Source organism: Tetrao urogallus (assembly GCF_951394365.1).
Source record: "Tetrao urogallus genome assembly, chromosome: 7".
Taxonomy (NCBI): Eukaryota; Metazoa; Chordata; class Aves; order Galliformes; family Phasianidae; genus Tetrao; species Tetrao urogallus.
In genome coordinates, this window is record NC_136820.1 from 38047367 (window position 1) to 38055937 (window position 8571).

Sequence of the window (8571 nt, forward strand, 5' to 3'; positions counted from 1 at the left end):
GGATGCACATCACCTCACTCCCAGAAATTAATTGTAATATTAGCACTGAAAAACCTGCTATTCTTCAGTAGAAGGCTTAATTAACCAGTAGCTAACTGTGTGGAGGAATGTCAATTCAGCATTCATACAAGGGTTGGAGCTGCCCATGGTGTGTCCACTGCATCAGCTCCTGAATTTATTGCCTATATTTCTGCACATCTGTCATTTAGTTGCTACAAGTCAGAACACTGAGGCACATTATGGAAGGACTCATATTCCCAAATTAAAATGTCAAAAAGTTACTAGTGGTCTTGGCTTCTGTTATCTGGGGCTCAGATTCAGGTTAAAGCAATCTACTTTTCAGAAAGTGCTAGTAGCACACTTATAAAGCATTTGAAACAGAACATTCAAACATCAGAGCAAATACAATCTTTGGGTTTGGAAAAGCTTTGCTTTAGTGCTTGAAGATGATGTTTTCAGTTCTTACATCTATTGAGACATCTGAAAACAGTATGACTGTCCATGGATCCAGAGGCCTTCTGTGGGCTCACATGTTTCCACAGCTTATTTTTAAAACATGCTGGAACTTTCCTGGTCCTAACTTTTAAAAGCTTCTTTACAGAGATTAGAGAAACCAGTTCTGAAATGTTTAGTTGCAGATTCCTCTTAAATGAGCATAACTATTCAATGGTATATTGTTCACAGTTCCAACAGCAATATGGGCAAGGAAAGCAGTGTCATTCTCCATAACTCATTGACGAATTGAAAAACAAACTTTCAGTGATCCAGACCATAAAAATACAAGACAAGAGACTGCCATTGAAAAAACGTGGTCTATTAAATTAAGATGCTACTAGGTGTCATTGTGACTCTGTGGGTAGCATGTCTGCCTTACAGCCAACTACTTGTGGGTTCAAGTCTCATACTGGGACCTTGGCTCCCATCCAGAGTATTGCAGAAATAAGCAGCGTGTGGCACTTTCAAAGGTGTCATCCTTCAGAGGAAATGTTAAATCTACTGTCCTTCTGCCAGCTCTCCAGTTGGAAATTAAAGATCCCCCAAGTACCCTTTCAATAGAGTGAGTAATAATCTCAGGGCCTTGGCCAAGATTCCATCTCCCAATAAAAAGAATTTGTAATGGTTGGGACATATTTCACAAAACAGCAGAGGTCACATAAACCAATGGAAAAAAAAATCATTAAACACATTGTGCCTCCTTTATGTATTTTTAACATAGAAAGTCACTTATTTGATTAAGTTTCAATAACATTCTTAAGCAGCTGCCATAAATTGCTCATATTGGGATATTCAAAAATGCAAAAGACATCTTCCATTACACGTTGTTAGGAAACAGCTAATTCCCACAGACATCTTTGAAAAATTCAGCTTAGATTTATGAAAGGTCCATGAAAAAATGTCTAATAGCACTGTATTTCAGAACAGCCCTTCAGTGCAGAGCACCACAGCAGCGTTTGTGGATTATTAAGTGTGAAAATGCCGATGAGTGTTCTGCTGCACTCTCAGTGTACCAAGAGACGATACAATTCCAAATGTACTTTTGCACTGGGGACTGTTAACCTGTCCAGTTGGCATTCATATGCCTTTAAATCTCCCTCTGAAATACCTTACACGTGGCAGGAATCACAGTGAAACAATATTTAATGGCATTGTGTGAATATTTTGCCAGTGCTATATGTAAATGTGGAAGAGATTTTTAGCATCCTTTGTGTGGGTTGACTGAAGCAGGGCAGGCTCTGAACTAAATTCTCTACTGCCCTCGGCCCTGAAAAGGTAACCTGACATACAGCAGTTCAGCGTGCCAAGAGTCTGTAAACTGTTTGGGGACAGCTAGAAGAACACTACAGGCTGCAACGGTGAGCCAGACTTGCCTGTGTGGACTTCATCAATAATACATTTATTTTTTTTTTCTTTGAAAACACAGAATATAGAGAGAGGGTCTAGATGCCTATGTACATTATGGAGAAACTGTTGTTCGCCTGCAGCATCAGTCATCTGATTTCATTGTAGTTTTTGTGGCATTTATTCTTTGAAAAATGACCTTCCCAGTGGTGCCTAGACTGTGCAGCAGTCCCAGACAGTGCCGGCAGATGTGTGCCAAAGCTTTCCCATCACTGGCCACTCTTTCTCATGAATATTTTTTGTTGCAGCTCTACAGGAAGGACTGTTGTTTCTTGCTCTTGTATTTCCTCTCTCTCTCTTGGCTCAATAACCTCTCATGAAAATGAATAGTAGGAGCAGAAAATGGCTTCTCTCTCCCTTATACCTTTCTCATTTCGAGTCTGATGTTCATTTCTCATACTTTCAGTCTCAAGTGCTCTTCTGAACTCCTTACTTTGGTGACCTCCTTTCTTAATTTAATCTGGACAAAGCACCAAGTTGATTTCAAGTCATAAAGCTTGATTTGCTGCGTGCTCTTGGCGAATGCGAATAAGCTCCCTGGCTCCTTTTAATCAGCTATCATAATCATTTTTTTTTTACTGCGGCAATTAGGTCACCAAAGCAAGTAGTCTCTTATGTTCTACTGAGTACAAATCTGTCCTCCTCTGACTTAGTTCATAATTTAATTATTAAAGCTTGATATCATTTTGGTTTCCATGTAAGGCAACCCTATAAGAGCAATTATATCGTTTTGAAGGCAAGGTTACTACTGCTAGAACCAGTACTCTGAGGGGCTGGTACCACACTGTATATGGCAATAACACTACTTCTTGCCACATGTATTGCAACATTTGTCTACCTACTGAGCTAACAACAGCATTCTGCTGGCATCCTCCCTGCAGCTCTGCACGGAGCTAGCATGCGCAGGGTCTGGTATCAATTAGTTAATAATTTAGCAAGGGTTTGAAGATGTAAAGCAGCTGCTAAAAGCTAAGACTTATTATTATGTTAACTACTTACTTTTGTATTTTACCTTTGCATCTTTTTTGTTTGTTTTGTTTCAGAAAACAGCCTTGCATTATTAACTGCATTTAGCACCTCTTTGTCTTGACATTCAAAAGTCTGAAATGTTTCAATGCAATTACACAGTTTTGTATCACCTGAAGTACCATCTGCATGGAAATTTGCATGCCTAAATTTTGTTTTAGTAACAATGTTTCCATTAGCTTGTTTTAAAAAGATCTTGTAATTACAAGATCTTATTAATCTCACAGGAGCAGCTTTCCAGACACATGACTTAAGAAGTGTGGAAAACACTTATAGCCACTGGGCTGATTTTCAGTTCCAAACGGTGCTTCTCCTTGTTCCCACTCAGTTCCCCATGCCACTCCAGGAATACTTGACATTCGAAGTCCCATGTTTTGAGGATCTGATTGGCACTCAGGTGCTAACTATGCTGCTAGGCAAAGTTAAGAAATCCCCTATTTCAAGAGAGGCATGTAGCAAGCGTAAGTAACTGGACATCTAGAAGGCACAGCAGAATAACACCAAATGCTGTTGGTCAGAAAAATGTGTATCTGAACATTCACCTCAATACACTGTGCAAATTGCTCAAATGCAAACACATTTAGTCCGATGCATGAAGACAGAATCAGTTCTAACTAAAGCATGTTGAGAATAATGGGGCCCAGACCACAAAGTAAACTACAGAGGTGTTGCATTGCACATTGATAATAAATAGCAGTTTTTCTATAAGATGAATTGCAGCAATTGTGCCATCATACTTAAGAAGTTGATTTCCTCTTTCTGTAGAGCTGGATGATGATAGCAAAACACTTTGAATCTGCAAATATTGCCCTATCCCAGCAATGGGAGTTTGTTTCATGGCTAAGATGACTTGTAACAAGATCTTCTCTTGAATTTAGTTTAAATTCCAATAACCAATAAAGAAACTTAAAATGACCTGTCTCATTATCTTCACAGACTTTATAGGCTGGATATGTCAAAATTCCTCTAGTGTTATAAATCATTAGATACCTTCAAGCCTGTCAGAAACACACAATTTGGGTAACAACACTCTGTCTCCTCCTGGAACAACTAATTAGAGGTCTCTTTTATTTGTAGTTGCCATGTCCTGCCTGTAGCTATTAGGACACATCACAGCACCTTCAGTCAGTGTGAGGGCACCAAAGTTAGCTTCCTGGAATTCCATCAGAATAAAAATAAAGTCGTTCTTAATGTGTGACACATCATTCAGCATGGCTTGTTCCAGACACTCCAAGAGAAGAAAATAATGCATACGTTGCCACTTGGGGCTATGTTGTACAATATGGAACTATTTCAGAGCTCAGTGCTTTTGATAAGGAACTGCAGCTAATCCTATTCTCAGGTACAACGCTGACAGTATGACTAATGTGAAAATCATACACAAAACCTTTGAGCCAGTTTCTGCAGAAAACAACAACGTTCACAAAGCCTCAACATGGACAGTGGAAACTGTTCTGCTCTGCGTGAGGGCTGCCTGCGCCACACAAAAGGTCCCAGATTTCCCACCAGGAAGCACTAGCTTTGCCCTCAGTTCTGAGCCTGGCAAAGGCAGTGTTTGTACCTGGCAGAACTACAAGGCAAAGCATGATTTCCAGAAGCATCAGGGTGATCTTTCTAGAAATTGTTGCTTTCCACCAGCAATGCTCTCAGCTACTGACTAGTAAGAATCCAGCAGTAGAGTTGATGCCTTGAACGAGTCTTCAGCCTAACAAACAACAATATAAGAACCATTAAAGTATGGGGCTGTATAATCAATGAATATTAAGATGTTATAATTACAAAATAAACAAGATAGCTAGGCAAAGCAGATTATAATAAAAAGAGAATAAATAGAAAGCTTACCCATATCCTAGGCCCATTTACAAAACTCCAGCAAAGCAAATCTCCAGAAGAAACCTGTCCCCCCTGGTAGCCAGCTCTTAAATAAGTCTAGGCGAGGTGGAGCCAGGCTCCACCACTTCCAGCAGCACAGATGAATTGCCTTCACCTGTGCTCCTGTAGCTGACCCATGGCTCTTCTCAAGTGATCAATCAGAGGTTCAGGCTGTGACTCAGCAGTTCCCATACAAGGGCTAGCATAGAAAAGATGCAGAGATGCCCAACTTCCTTACACTGTTAATAAGAAGCTAGGTAATAGGTTTGCACATGTCGAGGTTGTTAATAAACAGACATAACACCAGAATCACGGATTTATCCTGTAGTAAATAGTATCATTAATTTATTAGCATCTTGTTCACATGACTGTTCCAGTATTCCTATCAAGACTTCTTTCCCAAGGCTCTTTTCAGCTACTATGGTCCCTGCATACCCCTCACAGGTCCTTCCCAGCTAGACATCTGCCATGAACCTACCTCAGCATCAGCAACAAGAGCAGCAGCCAGCAGGATTTGTGCATGTTTGCCCTCTTTTTCCAGTCTGTGTATCAATTCTGCTTCCATCCCATTCTCTAGCCTGTGCTGGGACTTCAAAGCCACAGTCTGATGCACTGCATTGATTTTGCCTCCAGAGACCATGAGGATATTTGCTTTCTCTGGGAATTTTATTTTATTTTTTTACTGTAGCAGAAAATAAGACGTGGACATATACAAACAAAGAAATCTGGAAGAACATCTGGGACATCAGACTGCCCAACAGAGACTTTTCCTGCTGTATTTCCACTCTTTTGCTTCTTGAAACTTATCCCTAGAGCCATAAACAAAGTAAAGAACAAGAGACTGAATATTTTCCAAGGAACTCTCATCCTACGTCTCATAGTGCTGTGTGCCTTGGTGTGCAACTTTATGTAGTGCAGAACCTTCATTTACCCTTAGAATTCAATTGCTCCCCAACTTTGAAGAAGTCTGAACACATTTTTATTTAGTTACTTATTTTGCAGCAGAAGCACACCTCTTCATAATGATGAAGAAAAAAAAAGGGAATGTATTGAACAGAATACAAATCAACTTCTTAAAAAATCACTCCAATCAAGCAGCTGCCTCTAACATGAGGTCATGCCACAATGTTTCCCAACACAGTCAGTGCAGTTCTGATGTACCTTCATGAAAAGACTATTAAGCTCATAATATAACTGGATCCCTACACTGGCCTCTCAAGTCAGTGTTCAGATGTGGGTTTGTTTCTGCTTCAGCCACATCTTAAATGGAATATCAATTTCTAATCAGTTTTGTCTGGAATTAGCAGATCTACAGTGAGATTTTTTTTCTAGTGATATATGAATATCATATCAATAGGATTCAGGTTGAAGATAAATGACATAAATTTTTGATACACCAATAGTCTTCACTTGATGTATCATTTTTAACATCAGTTGCCAAGGCTGTGACATTTGTTTACAGAAGGTCAAGGGTATCCTTGAAGTATGGATCTGAGTCATATATATGAGTAGAAGTTCAGCAGGAGGAGAAAGGGGATCCTTCAGAGGTTGAATTCCAAGAGCTTTTTTTTTACACAAGGAATTCTTAAAGAGCATCTGATTTTTATCATGACTGTGGCACAACAGTAGAAGCAATGGAATTAATTGTAATGGCAATAACCATGATAACAATAAAATGAGAGCAGTGCAGGAAAAGAGAAAGGAACAATTTTTGTTCAGCAAATGGGTAAACTTTTTTGGAGCATTGTTAAAACTCTTAGGCAATGAGAGAAGGTGATTACTATTAAACTTCAGTGTTTCCTGTCAGAATATTCATTCAACAAGGTACATTTCCTAGCATGATAGCTGGAGAATTACTCTCAGATTAAATTTAATTTAATAATTTGTTTCCTATAAATTAATTTCTATAAGCTTGTTTATGTCAGTAAAGTTGTCAGGTCTGCTTGAGTTTTTGTCCTCCTTCAGTCAGAGAGCAAAGAATTACAGGTATGCATCAGAGCTCAGAGTACTTTCTTTCATGTGCATTGTGTTTGGATTGTCCTTACTGCTAAACAGTGGCTTCGGGAAGAGATCAAATAAAGAAAAAGGACAACGGTTCACTTTTAATGTTCTAATTAATGCTATATTCTTTGAAATAGAAAGTGCCAGATTGTCCTGGCTAACAGAAATTGAACAGAAATCAAGCATCAAGATTGAGGAATTAAAAATGTGGACATCACTGATGGATTATGATAATATAATTTTTTTATTTGTGGTCAAGTTATGCTTTCTTGTAGACATCTAAGAAAGTACAGAGTTACAACTACAGAACAAAGGAGTGAGGGAATTGCAGGGGAAAGATGCTGCACTATTTTTGCTAGCTCATCACATCATCAGAGGTACGGTATCATCTTTGGTGGTTAACCAGTTTGTGGGGAGGAATATCATCAGTGCATTGCTTTTTCCTCCCATCATTTCACATTCAAAGTAAATTCTCCATCAAAGCTTAACAGATCTGAAATGCCTCTGTGGTGATAATAATGCTCTTTTCTTTCTAAACTTTCAAGGAATATTTTTGTATTTCTAAGACGTAATTAATGATCAGTCAGAATTATTCATGTGTTTGACTGGATTAGGTATATAATTAGTACTCCTAACCCTCCCAAATATATCCTTGTCTATAGCTGGGTAAGCCAAGTAGGTGCTGTCATTATACTTTCAGAAAACAACACTACCATATTTACTCTCATCCTTTGCTCATCCTTTGATAGCTCTTTCTGTTTACTTTCTGACTTTTGGCATGCAGCCATTTCCTGTCCTAAAGGGAGTGACAACCAGAGACAGTAAGAAAAAGATGACAGGAGAAAAACAGGCTTGTGAAAAAGAAAGAAATTCTGGATGGTAGGAGCGAAGTTTTTTAAAAAAATAATAAAATAGAATAAGGCACAATAAAACACTTAAGACATTGATTTGAAGATAAATGCAAAACCTTCACATTAAAGACATTGAACAAATACTGTAAGACAAAGATAGATAAAGAAGAAAGGAGGAGGACAGCAATGGTGAAACTCTGTTACATTGTCACAGGCTTCTCTCACAGCACACACTTTAAAGGTGGCTGCTTGCTGCTCATGAAATAAATATCAAAAAACATGCCTATTTCTGAGCAGAGAGAACAAGAAAATGTCTGAGCCCAGAGTCTCTTAGGAGACATATCTCAGCCATGGTGTGTTTGTTGAAAACATAAGGAGTATCTGCAGTATCTGACAGAAATTTTCAAACACATTTTTTTAATCAAGGAAAACCAATTCATTGAAGGCTTTTTCTTTTTCTTTTTTTTTTTTCTTTTTTTTCTTTTTTTTTTTTTTTTTTTTCCCCATCCTAGAAATATTTATGCCAGTTATAAGGTATGAAATTTCTGGTGAAAGTCAGAAAATGTCATCTGCTCTACACAGAGCAACCTACATCCTGAAGGAGTATCTGATTTCTAGGTGCCCATGCAGGGATGGGTTAGGAAGTTCTTTTACACTTCATTTTCAGCCTCTAGGTTCATCTTGATTTTGACTGGGAGTGGTTTAGAAATCATTAAAGTTTTCACAACACATGAAAAATACTTCCTGTCCTCTTCTAATATGAAGATGCCTATATCACCAAACAAAATGATCTATAATGGCTAAATATCTTCATTAGTTATGTTTGTTATTGTGTAAATAGCAGAAAAGGCGTGGAGGCTCAAACATCCAAAGGTGGCAATTCCATTACCTACTTTCCAATAGAACATATGTTTTCAATTTA